Source organism: Littorina saxatilis, linkage group LG10 (assembly GCF_037325665.1).
Source record: "Littorina saxatilis isolate snail1 linkage group LG10, US_GU_Lsax_2.0, whole genome shotgun sequence".
Classification (NCBI taxonomy): Eukaryota; Metazoa; Mollusca; class Gastropoda; order Littorinimorpha; family Littorinidae; genus Littorina; species Littorina saxatilis.
Genome location: NC_090254.1, coordinates 5214210 through 5231399, shown reverse-complemented (window position 1 = coordinate 5231399; position 17190 = coordinate 5214210). Strand labels below are relative to the sequence as shown.

Genomic DNA, 17190 nt, shown 5'->3' with positions numbered 1-17190 from the left:
CCCTCTCTCTCTTTCTTTTATATCTCTTTCGCTCTCTCTCTCTCTCTCTCTCTCTCTCTCTCTCTCTCTCTCTCTCTCTCTCTATTACATAATATATATTTATAGTATTCTCTCCTCACTTTTTTCGTCTCTAGCTCACGTTCCCTCCCCCCCCCCCCCCCCTACCTCTACCTCCCTTATCTCATAATAAGCGTGCGCGCGCAACGACAGTAAGAGAGAGAGGCACAGAGAGATAATATCGTATTCTAAATTTATTGATAGAGGAGAGAAATGTATTATAAGATAAGAGAGAGAGGTAGGAGGGGGGGGGGGGAGAAAGAGGGACCGTGAGAGATACAGAGAGCGTGAGGGGAGAAGGAATACTATTAGTATCACTATCAATAAATTATGAGAGAGAGAGAGAGATAGATAGATAGAGAGAGAGAGAGAGAGAGAGAGAGAGAGAGAGAGAGAGAGAGAGAGAGAGAGAGAGAGAACAAGAACAAGAACAAGAACAAATCTTTAATTGTCTAAGGCCACAGCCCCTTACAATAGTGGTTAAAATAACAGCAATAGTATCTGCACAGTTATAAATTATAGTCACGCATAAAATTCAACAAATACATTAAGACCCTGATGACATGTCACTGAACCTGATTTCTAAGGGTTCGTCTCTTCTGTAACATGAAGAACACAAATCTGCTGAAGCTGTTCATCACATTATCCTCATTACTGCCACAGAAATACACAAGTTGTTGTTGCAGCGTCTTAGAGTTCGAGATTGTCAAATACTTTGCTCGAAGGTCTTGATAAAAGGGACATAAAAATACAACATGGTGTTCATCTTCTTTATCAGCTGTACAAAGAGGACAGTTTCTTGTCGTTTGGTTTGGTGCGTACCGAAACTTGTGAGCGTTGATTTCGGATACTCCTGCGCGGAAACGAGTAAGAGCAACTCTGTACTTAATATCTTCGATTAATTCAATGTATTTCTCTTTTTCCAAACATGTTTTGTAACAATTATAAATGTCGAAACGTTCACTGCATTCTAAACAGGAGAGAGAGAGAGAGAGAGAGAGAGAGAGAGAGAGAGAGAGAGAGAGAGAGAGAGAGGAGAGAGAGAGGAGAGGGAGGGAGAGGGAGGCAGAGGGAGAGAGAGAGAGGGAGATGGAGAGAGAGAGAGGGAGAGAGAGAGAGAGAGAGAGAGAGAGAGAGAACAAGAACAAGAACAAGAACAAGGACAAATCTTTAATTGTCTAAGGCCACAGCCCCTTACAATAGTGGTTAAAATAACAGCAATAGTATCTGCACAGTTATAAATTATAGTCACGCATAAAATTCAACAAATACATTAAACCCCTGATGACATGTCACTGAACCTGATTTATAAGGGCTCGTCTCTTCTGTAACATGAAGAACACAAATCTGCTGAAGCTGTTCATCACATTATCCTCATTACTGCCACAGAAATACACAAGTTGTTGTTGCAGCGTCTTAGAGTTCGAGATTTTTAAATACTTGGTCGAAGGTCTTGATAAAAAGGACATAAAAATACAACATGGTGTTCATCTTCTTTATCAGCTGTACAGAGAGGACAGTTTCTTGTCGTTTGGTTTGGTGCGTACCGAAACTTGTGAGCGTTGATTTCGGATACTCCTGCGCGGAAACGAATAAGAGCAACTCTGTACTTAATATCTTCGATTAATTCAATGTATTTCTCTTTTTCCAAGCATGTTTTGTAACAATTATAAATGTCGAAACGTTCACTGCATTCTAAAAAGGAGAACCATTCTTGACAAAAACAATCTTGTAAACGTCTTTTAAACTCTTGTAAGAAACACTTCTCATTCCCAACCGTTCCGTACATCCACACAGCAGCAAAACCATTACAACATAAAAGACTCTGCACATGATTGTAAGACCCAATCTGTGTGGCCCTTCGATGCCAAATTACATAAAGCTTTATATGCAATCTTTGAATATCTTGAATCAGGTTGCTTCAGCAGTGTAAACCAGTATTTCACACATCTGACTGCAGAGTTAATATACAGCGGATGTCTTCCCAATTCACCATACACAATGTTGTTTGGAGTTCGAATTGTCACTTTCAGAAACGTTTTACACGCAAACAGGTGGACCATTTCCACAGAGTCATACTTTCCATATCCCCATAGCTCTGCTCTGAACCATACAAGAGCATAGGGGCGATCCGTGCGAAAAACACCTTTGCCGAATGGCAGCCAAGTCTGTTCAGTAATCTAACGATTTCGATCACTCCCTTTTTCGCCATGGTTGTCTTTGTTTCTACTGCAATGTTCCAGCTCAGTTGGGTGGAAAGGGTTACACCGAGATATTTAAACGAGTTCACAATCTCTAGACGATCCATTCCGTAGAACCACTTCTCTTTCTGTGCAATGTGCCCGCCCTTTCTAAAAATCATGACCTTAGTCTTTGTCAAGTTCACGTTCAGACACAGTTTATCTGCAGAGCAGAGAGAGAGAGAGAAATTTCGTATTCTAAATTTATTGATAGAGGAAAGAGGGAAACAGAGAGAGGAGGGAAAGGGAGAGAAATCGAGATAGGGGGAAAGAGATATATATATTTGTACTCTAAATTTATTATAAGATAAGAGAGAGGGAGGGGGGGAGAAAGAGGTACCGTGAGAGTTACAGAGAGTGTGAGGGGAGAACAGCGGTAACCTTCCACTACCTAGGGTTTCTTCCCAGCATGACTGTGAGGTCTTGACACGCACCATGCCAAAGACCAACAGAAGACAATTTTAATGATGAACTCGAACTGCCTGAATCTGTGTTGCCTTTCTCATTGCAACTCGGCTGCATGATCACATGCCTGTATTTGTCATGTAAATTCTTACAACCCCGGATACAAAAACAAAACCAGAAAATGACGCCACAGTTTAAACAAAAAAAGCATGGCTTTGATTTAAAATAGCAGCATTAACACCTAAATGTTTCTTATAATGCAGTAAAACTATTACATATCTGATTATTCTTATTCACCTATTTCGTCTCCTCTACCCCTGTGCGTGTATTGTATGTGCCTCTTGTTTTATGGACTGGGCCCGCAAAGGAGCTGCGCCTTCGGCTATCAGTGTGACTGACTTTTAGGGTTTTACGTCCTCTTAGACAAACTGGTCTATATTGGGACAGGTATTGGTAATACGTTGAAGTTATGGTGTGATACTTTGATTCGAACAAGCCCGCTGTGGCTGTCTTCTTCGACACACCAGCATTGGGTTTGTCTCGTCAAAGTATCGAAATACGATCATTATAATCGGAGACGAGAGATCATGCATGCGTGTCTTCGTGGTTTCCAAGCCCCGAGTCTTTAGCTGTGAACGTGGGATTTTTTCGTGCGCATGTGTTCACACGGGGGTGTTCGGACACCGAAGAGAGTCTGCACAAAGTTGACTCCGAGAAATAAATCTCTCGCCGAACGTGGGGATCGAACCCACGCTGATAGCGACCAACTGGCTACAAAGCCAGCGCGCTACCAACTGAGCTGCCTCCCCGCCGCGCTATCAGTGTCAAGTTACCTAAAGGCAGAGGGGAAGTGTTTAACTAACCGTGTCAAGCACACGCTTATCCATTCGTGCATTCCGAACGCGTGTACTGGAGTGACTGACAGGGGCTAGTCTGGACTTGACTGCGCCTGAACTGATGCGTTGTTTAATCGAACACTGTTTAGTGTCTTTTGACAGTTCCTTCTTTTGGTTTAAATACATATCTATCCAACAGTCCGAATTACAATAGAAAGGGCAAGATGAAGAAACACAAAAGCACGAGGCTCAAATAAGTGCTACCAAAATTAAACAGAAACGTCTCTGGCGAACGTATTAAACAGTATAAGACAGTATGAGCATAATAGTATGTATACAGAATGCTATACAGTCACGCAGTCCTTCTGTTTTACTGTCCGTACTCAGATAACGGATGTTTTAGAGTCAAATGAGCTGAATCTGTGCGTATGCCTTCAAAGATGGCTCCACGATTGAAACTAAAACTTATATTCGTAGTCCTACTATTATCCCGCCGGGCACTCCTTTCAATACTTTTCTTCATATACCACCAATAGTATTATGCTTTTAGATATCGTTGTTAAATGATGTATTTTGATGCTGTTACCGCTGTCTGTCTCTGTCTTTAGATCTCTCCCTCTCTCTCCCTCTCTTTCTCCTCCTGTCTGTCTTTATTTATCTGTTTCCGCGTCGGTCTCTCCGTCTGTCCCTATCTCTGTCTGTCTCTATGTGTCTGGTTTAATGCAAGCAATGATAAGTGTATAGCCTTATCTATACATATTTAATTGATATATATCATAGATTATATAATGGTATGATACATGAAGATTGTATAGGGACTTCTGCTACACTTATGGTGTAAAACACATGGGATGAATCATGCTGTGTTGCTTGAAAGTACAGACTCGAACATCAAAGCATTTGGTGTCACTCGGTTCAAAATATTATGGTATGGTTAGTGCACGTCCAATTTAATTGTGATTAGGCTACACCGCCATAGTATATAGGTTGTGTATATGTAACATGGTGTAATCGGCGTACCGTTTCCGCACAGTCTTCGACTCGACGACTCCATAACCCCACATACACGTGAACATCAATAGATCTCCCAAACTTCTTTGAATATTTTAATCAAAATGTTTGTAGTACATACTCAGAAGACGACCCTTCAACTCTGTTGAAACAATTCAGGGTGTTTCCGCTAAAAATGTGTCTGTAAATCAAGTTCTTAGATGAAGTTAAACAAAATTATCCTTACATAGCCCGTAAAAGCCCGCGAGGTAAAGGCAGACAAAAACAATCTATAATTGTAATTGTAACCCGTTATGGCGTAGTTGGTATGTCGTTCGCCTGTGGTCTCCAAGGTTGCCGTGGGTTAAAATCTCATGTTATGTTTTGTGTGTGAAATGTGACGCAGGGATCCCTTTGAACCCATTCCTCTTGTTTTATGATTGTTGGTTAATCATCTTTTATAGTTCATGTTACAAACTTCTTTAATTTGGCAGGTGTTTTTATTTTTTAATTTTGTATTTATTTTTGGGGTCTTCTTTTACTTCATTCCAGGGGTGGGGTAATAAGCGGGCGGTTTAATGATCCTTATGGTCCCTTTGTTTATTTTCGGAGGAGTGGGGTGGGGGGGTGCTGCAGGTTATCTAACTCACTAGGCATGACTGTTTCGCTAAATGGAGCAGCAGCGTCACTGAGTGGGGAACAGGGCACGAGACTGTAGAGTTATGGACCCTCGTGTACAATCAGTGAGAGCCATAGTGAAACACAATATTACACATTTATGAACAACACATATTAATTACTTCACGCCATTACCTCAGTTATTCCCATAGTAGCAGAAAATTTTTTTGAACATTGTCAAATATATGTCAGGGCTAATAGTCTCGGGTGCTGTTTTACTTCACAGTTATTTTTCAAGGTTGTCAGTAACATCAGAAAAAATATCACACACTTGAATGTTGTCCAAGAGCTTCAAGGCATAGTCTCTGATGTCATTACTTCAGTTATTGTCAAGATTGTGGGTCATGAGAACTTAATTATAATATTAATAGTTTTATGATAATAATAAAATTAAACAGCAACAAAAAAATATGAAAAAATTGATAAGTGTAGTACTTGTCTTACATTATGATAGTCCTGATTTTGTGATAAATCGCCAATTTTCAAGTGCTCTACACAAGGCTAGATGTTATTAGAGGTCAAGGAGGTCAAATACCACGAAAAGGCGAAGCAACCAGAGCATCGGTGGCTGGCAGAGGAACCTCCCTCCGATTGTAGAGGTGGAAAGGAGAGGCTGTTGCAGCGGGGTGCCCGAGCCTCAGAAGGATAATTGGCGATGCAGCAAGGCCATTGATATCAGCGTGAACTTGTTATCAGCCGGTGCCGTTATCGGGTTACAGCCGTAGCCCTTTCGCCGTGGCTTCGCCGAGCTAGCACTGTAAGTCAGATGCTGACCACCGGTTCGCGGCGCCCCAGGACCATGTTTTCAGCGTTCCTTTTCGTGTTGGGATCAAGTTACCGTGCCCTGGCCAAGAACGCTAGCATTGAAGAAGGGGGAGAAAAGTTCTACCTCCCCATCTTCGGTTTATGTAAACGACTAGGGCTCCTTGCATTAGGAAGTATATCACCAGCAATACTCGTGCTCCTCACGGGATGTAACAAATGTTTTATGATTTTCATTAATCACTGATGGTGTGGATATTAAAGTGTCTATGCGAATCCATCCCATGATCAATTGCTATTATTGTTGCAATGGTCGACTTATCTTGTCTGAATAATGACTGATTTATTATTGTATTCATAGCTTCAAAGCGATGGTGATTGGAGTAGATTAGCTCCTGATCAGCGAAGCCTTATTTAACTATCAGTCATATGATAACCACACATATGATGGTTAAAACCCTTATAACTTTGGAACCAGCCAACCATTTTTTTTAATGAAATTAAGCATGAAGACGCAGGCCATTAGTCCCTTCAACTTAAGGGAAAAAAAAGAAGAAAAAAATCAACTCGATTTTCTTCGAAAAACATTTCGCTGTGATTTTGTAATTTGTAACTGCTATTTTGTATACCCTTCCTCGGAGTATGTAATAAAAAAAAAGTTTCATCGAAATATTCCCAGAACTTTGGGAGATATGGATGTTTATGCATTGGAGAATCAAACACTAAAACCCTTATAACTTTGGAACCAGCCAACCATGTTTTATGAAATTGAACATGAAGACGCAGCACATTAGTCCCTTCAACTTAAAAAAAAATCAACTCGAATTTGTGAAACATTTCTCGCTGTGACTTGATATTTTGTACTGCTATTTTGTAGACCCTTCCTCAGAGTATGTAATGAAAAAAGTTTCATTGAAATATTCCCAGACCTTAGCGAGATAGGGCTGATTATGTATTTTGACCATCGGGCCCCGTAATGACCTTGACCTTTGACATATCCAATATAAATGTTGCACACAATAGGCTATCGTGTGTCTACATCTACCTACAAAGTTTGGTTGAAAAATACTTAGCGGTTCAGGATTTATCGCAGTTCCTATATTGTGACATACATGTATACATACTTACGGAATGGAACAATCGCAAACGTTCCCGCTGGATGACGAATTAAATTATAAAAAACGTATCAGTAAAATAACATAACAATGAACAGCACACATTCCCTGAAAAGTAATGTAGCGTAGGGGAAAGGGAGAAAAAAAGTGACACCGCGTGGATTCGAACGTACGTGATTTGAACATGATGAAGCAAGAGTGTCCTAACCAACTGGCCTACTAATAATTTGCAAAAGTGTCATGGAAAAATACAGCTATGACATTACAAAGTGTCATGGAAAAATACAGCTATGACATTACAAACACCATAGGCAATGGATGTTCTGTTTGCCATTCCAATAAGTAACAACGATAACAACTTGATAGGTTTGAGAGTAAACTTGATTTGACATGATACTGTGTTGTCTAAAGTGTTTATTGGATTCTCGGGCAGTTTTATCCCGGACGGCTGCATGTCGAGTTTCAGGAGTGCCTAAGGGCTTCCGGCGGTAGGTAAACATATTTAATGTTCAAATAAACCCACTTAATTAAAAAATAAACACATTAGACCCAGCCAGTCCTGATCGAGGTGGCCTCCACTATGCCCATGCAAAAGGAATAACGTGAAAGTTGCCCAGTACCACATAAATTAGCAATTTCGTGTGACTGAGGCTACCAGTACCTGTATTAATATATGAATTATAATTGGCAACGGTAAGCGATTTCACACAGATTAGCGCGGGACAAATATTGACAGAATTTTTTTTTATCATAACAGCAATGTTCTTCTCTCCCCCCCCCCCCCGAAAAAAACCAACAACGCAACACCTCCTCCCTCCCCAACCCCTAAGAAGAACAGGTCCGACAAACCCCTGCGTCACCCAGTAAGCTTTTTTTTTTTTAAATTAACGACGCCACTGGAATTCGATCTCCTGCCTCGGACACTTTCGTTTTGTCACGTTAGGAGAGCAATTTACCAACTTATCTATTTTGCGTCTTGACAGTTCGCGTGAGTGATATTTTAGTGACTTTTGTGACATATAGACTGACCGGAACAAACCCAAACGTCCACCCTCTGGGTGACGAACAACAACACATTTGCATTCAAACGAAGTAGTTTGTTGATCATAGTGCAATTATCCCGTTTGACTTGTGTCTGTTCTCAATATGACTAACATATATATGTACTCATTTCTCCCAAAATTAATGGGTAAAGCTATTGAAACTCACTTTGGCTATTGGCTATGAAAACAATTTCTCGCTGTGACTTGGTATTTTTTACTGCTATTTTGTAGACCCTTTCTCAGAGTATGTAATGAAAAAAGTTTCATTGAAATATTCCCAGAACTTTGGGAGATATGGCTGATTATGTATTTTGACCATTGGGCCCCGTAATGACCTTGACCTTTGACCTATCCAATATAAATGTTGCACACAATAGGCTATCGTGTGTCTACATCTACCTAAAAAGTTTGGTTGAAAAATACTTAGCGGTTCAGGAGTTATCGCAGTTCCTATATTGTGACATACATACATACATACATACATACATACATACATACATACATACATACATACATACATACATACATACATACATACATACATACATACATACATACATACATACATACATACATACATACATACATACATACATACATACATACATACATACATACATACATACATACATACATACATACATACATACATACATACTAACGGAATGGAACAATCGCAAACGTCCCCGCTGGATGACGAATTAAGTTATAAAAAACGTATCAGTAAAATAAAATAACAATGAACAGCACACATTCCCTGAAAAGTAATGTAGCGTAGGGGAAAGGGATAAAAAAAAAAAGTGACACCGCGTGGATTCGAACGTACGTGATTAGAACGTGATGAAGCAAGAGTGTAATAATTTGCAAAAGTTTCAGGGAAAAATACATCTATGACATTACAAAAACCATAGGCAATGGATGTTCCGTTTGCCATTCAAATAAGTAACAACGATAATAACTTGATAGGTAAGAGAGTGAACTTGATTTGACATGATACTACTTTGTCTAAAGTGTTTATTGGATTCTCGGACGGCTGCATGTCGAGTCTCAGGGGTGCCTAAGGGCATCCGGCGGTAGTTAAAAATATTTATTGTTCAAATAAACCCACTTAATTAAAAAAAATAAAATAAATTAGACCCAGCCAGTCCTGATCGAGGTGGCCTCCACTATGCCCATGCAAAAGGAATAACGTGAAAGTTGCCCAGTACCACAGAAATTAGCAATTTCGTGTGACTGAGGCTACCAGTACCTGTATTAATATATGCATTATTATTGGCAACGGTAAGCGATTTCACACAGATTAACGCGGGACAAATATTGAAAGAATGTTTCTTTATCATAACTGCAATGTTCTTCTCTCCCAAAAAACAACAACAACAACGCAACACCCCCCTCCCCCTCCCCAACCCCTAAGAAGAACAGGTCCGACAAACCCCTGCGTCACCCAGTAAGCTCTTTTTTAAATTAACGACGCCAATGGGATTCCATCTCCTGCCTCGGACACTTTCCTTTTGTCACGTTAGGAGAGCAATTACCAACTTATCTATTTTGCGTCTTCACAGTTCGCGTGAGTGATATTTTAGTGACTTTTGTGAAATTATATAGACTGACCGGAACAAACGCAAACGTCCACCCTCTGGGTGACGAACAACAACACATTTGCATTCAAACGAAGTAGTTTGTTGATCATAGTGCAATTATCCCGTTTGACTTGTGTCTGTTCTCAATATGACTAACATATATATGTACTCATTTCTCCCAAATGGGTAAAGCTATTGAAACTCACTTTGGCTATGAGCTCGAGGTCCATGGGAATAAACGCTCATAATTATGTCCTGCGGATTGATGACCCTGGTGTCACTCAAAATTATCCCATCAGGAAATGCTATTTCGTATACATGTACTCAAATGTCTCCAGTATACGTAAGGACACAGTTATTTTCTCCGAAATTAAGGCCCCAGTTTGTGGTGATTGATATTGATTTGCTCTGTAGTTTGATGATCCTAGTGCCAACATTATCCCGTCAGGCATGAAGATGTATGTCAAAAAGTGGGTTATAAACCATCCAGACAGTTTGTATACAATGCATTATGCACAGCACTTAAATCCAGACGTACAGACACATACCATATCAATATTTTACATTGCAGGACTTCATTGTTAATGGTGTTAATATAACAGCAAAGTTTATTAGAAAATATTTTGTTGATCTTGATGTCCAGATTCCGAGTGCCTGTGATTTTTGGAAACGAAAACATAATGTAGATTTGGATAAGAGAAACTGGTTACTGGCTGTTAACAGCACAAAAGAAGAAAGATTACGTCTGCTGCACTGGAAATTATTACATAGAATATATCCAACCAATATTTTATTAAACAAAATGGGATTACGAACATCGAATAAGTGTGAAGTTTGTAATGAATTAGACACCCTTGAACATTTCTTTTTTTAGTTGCCAAGAGGTGATCGATGAAGGGTTGTAAAATATGTAAAGATTTTGTTTATAAGAAAATACATGTTGCCATCATTTTGAATGAAGAAAATGTATTTTTGGGTTAATTTAGGGAAAGTTTGAAAAATGATTATATTTATTTTGTGAATCATTGTATTTTAATTACCAAAATGACCATTGGAAAATTTAAATATGGGAAAAAGTTAGATGTGGGTGTATTATTAAAAACTGAGCTGAACATTAGGAATAAATCTATGTTATGATTATTTTTATTTATTTATTTATTTGATTTAAAAATGTACACATTTGACTGAGAAAAGAAAAGACCTATGAAGAAGGTTTGCTCCAAGCCACACACACAAACAAAAATAATAGTAACAACAATAATAATAAGGCAAAAAATAATTGTAGTAGCAGCAAACCTGCATGCAGCAGGTTAAAAAAAAAATTGAAAAAAATCCCGTCAGGATTTTGTTTTCGTTTGCACCCACTTTTCTTCAAAACTGATAAAACTATTAGGAAGCATGCTCATCGGAGTCGATGCCGAGAAGCTCTGAACTTTGGTGACCCTAGGAACCATATTATCCGGCCAGGAAGGGTTTTAATATATGCTCACTATGCGAGGGAACTTTACACCCAATATCAGCCATATCAGGATCAATCAGTCCGAGATGTCTTATCATTTCGATGAAGAAGACTTTGAATAATAAAACAACAACCACAGCACGAGATGATATACGGAAAGTATTAGGATCCTTATGGTCACTTGTTAATTATTATCACCCCCCGCGGGTTAGGGGGAAGAATTTACCCGATGCTCCCCAGCATGTCGTAAGAGGCGACTAACGGATTCTGTTTCTCCGTTTACCCTTGTTAAGCGTCCAGTTGTCTCTCTTGCTCTCCAGTAGGTTTCTCAGCGGGCTACCTGCTTGACGACGTTTTAATTGATGGCAGGCGAACCGTGTAATGTATAGCCACTGTGTGAGTCGAACCGCTCTAAGAGTAGCTGCTCCTCTTCACGGCCCCCCACCCCAATCGCTAGCCCCACGCATCCCTCTCTCTCGCCCTTCCTCTCTCCCCCCGTTCCTCTCTCCCCCCTCCCTCTCTCTCCCCCTCCTTCTTTCTCTCCCTCCCTCTCTCTTTACCCTTAATTGTCAATCCGTTTTTCATTTCTAAATTCATACGGATAAATAAAAGCTTGATGTTTAGCAAGAATCACCTCTGATTTGTTATTTGCACTGTCACTGAAGACTAGACCGTCAGTGAAACTTAATACAGTTCGCCACCTGTTTACCTCTTTTTATATTTTAATCCAGACAGCATTAACCACCACCACCCATTATATAAACAATCTATTTTGTGTAGTCCCGATATCAATGTTGCAAACCTTTTGATGCAGCTTTTAATAATATAAGAGATTTGATATAATATATGAAAAACAATATTATTCATTGCTTGATTGTACATGGAAGAAACATTAGGCCTAAGTTTTCTTAGATACAATGTCATAGTGGCTTATTTGACGACTGGGTCGATAAGGTAGCAAAACAAGACGCGAAAAAAGAATTAAACACTATCAACCTGGAAATCCCGTTATCGTAACAATAAATGGAGAGTATCATAGAGGAACAATTCTGATGGACACGTGGGGGAATTCGGGGGCTGTGATTGGATGGTCTCAACATCATCATCAAAGCATAATGCTACGTATACGGATGTCGGCCATCTCAATGAAGTGAGAAAAAATGACTTTTGTATTGGCAAAATCAACAAGCCGTAATAACTCTAGTTGGCGGGATATATTTTGTTTGTTTGTTTATTTGCTTAACGCTCAGCCGACCACGAGGGCGGTGCTGCTTTGACATTTAACGTGCGCCACACACAAGACAGAAGTCGCAGCACAGGCTTCATGTCTCACCCAGTTACATTATTCTGACACCGGACCAACCAGTCCTAGCACTAACCCCATAATGCCAGACGCCAGGCGGAGCAGCCACTAGATTGCCAATTTTAAAGTCTTAGGTATGACCCGGCCGGAGTTCGAACCCACGACCTCCCGCTGACTGGGCGGACGCCTTACCACTTGGCCACCGTGTTACGGTTTGGCGGGATATAGTGATCCTTACATCGTTCGAAAAAAGACCAATAAAGCTACCCTTTCAAACCATGTTCTGAGTTTGTTTGCTTATTTGCTATTGTGTTTGGTTATAATATGCTATATAGAATTGTGCATGTGAAGGGATATTATATTTTTTAAATATGGAAACAGTGAAAAGTGAAATTTTACAATAACTTGTTTGATAAAAATGGGAACTTTGTTGAGGAGGATGTTGAAAGTAAAGTTCTTAATTTAAATATTCCTCAGTTAAATGACGAACAAAAATATGTTTTGGAAACTGATTTTACCGTGTTAGAAATCGGCAGGGCGCTGTCTTTATTAAAAAATGGTTCGTCACCAGGTTTAGACGGATTGACTACAAGTTTCATGACATTTTTTTGGCCTAAAGTAAAAATGATGGTGGTTAATTCCCTTCAAAGTGCATTTAGAGTCGGTGAATTGTCAGATACTCAGAAAAGAGCAGTTATCACGTTGATCCATAAGGGTAAAGATTTGCCGAGAGATAGCCTTAAGAATTGGAGACCCTATAATCTGTAACAAATACAGATTATAAAATGCTGGCAAAATTTTTATCGCAGCGCTTTTCTTTATTTGGTGTTTAACGTCGTTTTCAACCACGAAGGTTATATCGCGACGAGTCGCAGCGCTTATCTAGTGTTATTTCTGACCTCGTGTCAGAAGATCAGACAGGATTTATTAAGGGAAGAAAGGCAAGTAACTTGATTAGATTAATTGATGATGTCATTAATTACGCTAATGAAAGAAATCAACTAGGTATATTACTTGCCCTTGACTACGCCCGAGCCTACGATTCCGTCTCAAAAGACTATGTGGTCTGGTCCTTTACAAAAAATTGGTTTTGGCGACAAATTTGTTAAATGGATTAAAGTTTTAATGACAAACACCACGAGCTGCATAAATTATATGGGTTGGATTTCGGAAGAAATAAGTGTGAATTCCGGAATCCGTCAGGGATGTCCCCTCTCACCTTTGGCCTTCGTGCTTGCTGTAGAATTATTAGCAATCAAAATCCGAAGTCACCCCAATATTACAGGATTTGCCTTACCAGATGTAGGTTTTGCAGAACAAACATCGCGTATCTTGAAACTGGCTATGTACGACGATGACATAACTGTTTTACTTCAAGATAAAAACGCCATGGAAACGGTTTTAAAAATCATTGATGATTTCTCCAATATATCTCGCTTAAAATTAAATAAAAGTAAAACGGAAGCAATGTTGTTGGGATCGCGTAAAAACTGTCAAGAGAAATATTGCGATATTAAATGGAATACCCAGGTTAAAATCATGGGAATTATTTTTAAAAATGACATCCCGGCCTCTGAAATTATGGAAAATTGGTCCAAAAGACTTGAACAAGTTGAACAAATCATTTGCAGATGGTCAAGAAGAAATTTAAGTGTATGCGGCAAAGCATGTATTATTAAGTCCTTCTTAGTTTCACAATTTGTTTACGTTATGCAGGCGCTTCTTGCCCCTGTTAAAGTTCTCGATAAGTTGAATACTATTTTGTTCAGGTTTCTCTGGAAAAGGAAGTATTCAAATGCAAAAGCCTTTGAAAAAGTTATACGAAATGTATTGTGTAATGTGGTGGAAGAAGGTGGTATTAACATGATAAACGTCCACGATATGCAGACTTCTTTTTTACTCACATGGGCAGCAAAACTTTAACAACAAAAACATGAACCGTGGACAACGATTCCATTAAGTCTGTATCAGGTATTGGGAAGAAATTTACTTTGTTTTAAAGCCACAACACCACTAAAACTGTTCCAAGGTATTGAATGCATTCGATCAAACTTTTGGAAAGAACTTTTTCTTAAAATGGATCTATAATAAAGCATTGATTTATGAGAGAGAAGATCGCTTTGGCGATCAATGTTTGTGGAACAATATAAAAGTGGTTTATAAAAATAAAAGCTTATATTTTAAAAAAAATGGATAGAAGCGCACTTAGATACGGTGAAAGATATTTGGGTTAACGGAGATATGATTCCACAAAGATAGGATACAGTCCCTCTAAAATGTTTTAGTACGGCGCAGTGAAGACTGCTTTGCGAGCGCTTGCACTTCGCAAAAACACAGCCAGCCCGCGAGCAGGCGAACACAATCATGACCTTGACACACGGAACCCTGTGATCATTAACCCCTCCGCGAGAAAGTTTCGCATGCTGATAGTCCAGTCTAAAGCGAGCGAGCCTTGCGCTGCTACATTTTGTTTACATAAATATCAGGTTAAACTAGATCACAGTTATTGGCTGTTACCAAGCAAATGTACAAAAGAAGAAAGATTGAGATTGTTACAATGGAAAATACTACATAATATTTATCCCACAAATATATTATTAAATAAAATGAAAATTAGAGAAACAAAATTATGTACATTTTGTAAACACATTGATTATGTTGAACACTTTTTTTGGCATGTGAGAAGTTGACGAGCTTTTGTGAAAATGTTTCCATTATATTTTTAGAAATACAGGATCAAATGTGCACCTCTTTGAACACGATGTCTTGTTTGGTTATCAACCTAGTAATATATGCCAAAATAATAAGGTACTTAATCACATTATTTTGATTGCAAAAATGTGTATTAGTAAATATAAGTATGGTGATAGATACGATTTGAATAGTATATATTGGAAAATGAAATGTACATTAGAAGATTGTGAGTAATGTATAAGTCGAGATGAGGTGAAGTGATATGTGACGTTTGTGAATATTATGCATGAGGGGGGTGGGAGGGAGCGGATGGACGAGAATAAGAAAAAAAAATTAAAAAGGAGAAGAAAAACAAGAAAGGAGAAAAAAAAAGTAACCATGTATGGCTCCTCAATTGCTTTCTGTATAAACAACCATGCAAACCACACACAAAAAAGAAAAGAAAAAAAGAAAAAAGAAACAGGTTTTCTCCAATTTAAACAAAAACAAAAAACCAAAGAGAGAGAGAGAGAGAGAGAGAGAGAGAGAGAGAGAGAGAGAGAGAGAGAGAGAGAGAGAGAGAGAGAGAGGGAGATAGAGAGTAGATTGCGTTGTACTGTACTATAACTTGTGATACTTTCTTATGTTTTCTCTTTGTTTATTTTATTGTTGTTGTTGTTTTGTGTTATGTCATGTAAAGGAAATTTAAAAAAAGAAAAAAAAAGATTGTGCTGATGATAAAAGAACTGGAAATGTTAAAAAAAAAAAGTTTGAAAGGGTAGCTTTATTGGTGGTTAAAAAAAAGGACGTTAAACCCCAAAGAAACCAACCAAAATGTTTATGTTTGTTGTATATTAAAATGAAAGAGATCTAAAGTTCCATTCTCATCTAATCACACTTTACTGACAGATGTTAACCCGTGATTTGTAAAAATGTAAAAACATTTTACAAATCACGTCGAACCTAAAACCGCGATTTGTAAAAATGTAAAAATGTAAAAATATCGCATTCCACAAAGTAATGCATGCCTTTTATTATTATTAATTTTTATTGTTTAGAGCCTCTACGCTGAGTTCCACATCTCATTTTGGTGCAATCCCATTTTGCCGCCGTCTTATATTTTGCCCCATCCCATTTTCGCGACATTTCACAAGCCAAGCGTCATTTTACTAACATGTCATAACAATAGCGCGACATCCCATTTGGCCACCATATCCCATTTGGCCCCCATGCCGTTTCACCGCATTCCATTTAGCCCCCATCCCATTGTTGCGACATTTTACAAGCCAAGCGTCATTTTACTACCGTGTCATAACAATAGCGCGACATTCCATTTTAACACCATCCCATTTGGCCGCCATCCCATTTTTGATTTATTCTTCTTGCCAAGCCTCACTATACTACTATACTGCGTTATTCAACTAGGAAGACATTCCGTTTACGCCAAATTCAATTTTTGCCACAATCCAAAATGTCGCGAAATAGGGATGGCGGCGAAATAGGATGACGGCAAAACGGCATGGCGACAAAATGGAATGTGGCGCTAGTGGTATGACACGGTGGTAAAATGACACTTGGCCTGTGAAATGTCGCGAAAATGGGATGGGGGCAAAATGGGATAACGGCGAAATGGGATTGCGCCAAAATGGGATGTGGAGTTAATGGTACATGACATGGTGGTAAAATGACACTTGGCCGGTAAAATGTCGCGAAAATGGGATGGGGGCAAAATGGGCTAACGGCGAAACGGGATTGCGCCAAAATGGGATGTGGAGCTAATGATACATGATATGGTGGTAAAATGACACTTGGCCTGAGAAATGTCGCCAAAATGGGATGGGGCGAATTGGGATAACGGCAAAACGGGACTAATAGATCCCTTGACTTTGGGGTAGTGCGACTCTGTCACTGCTAGCTTTCCACTAGGAGGAAGCGACCGGAATTTCCCAACGATGGGACATCCTAGTAATGAAAAAAAAAAAAAAATTTTTAAAATTAACAGTCGCGCTACCCCATAAGTCAACGGATTTCGTTTTTGTCCCTTGACTT

The 17190-nt window shown here is 39.1% G+C and overlaps 1 protein-coding gene across 3 annotated transcripts in view; it reads left to right on the top strand.

Moving 5' to 3' along the window:
* The window catches only part of LOC138978001 (uncharacterized), a 46030-nt gene that overhangs the window by 19251 nt on the left and 9589 nt on the right, over nucleotides 1-17190 (top strand). The window lies entirely within an intron of this gene.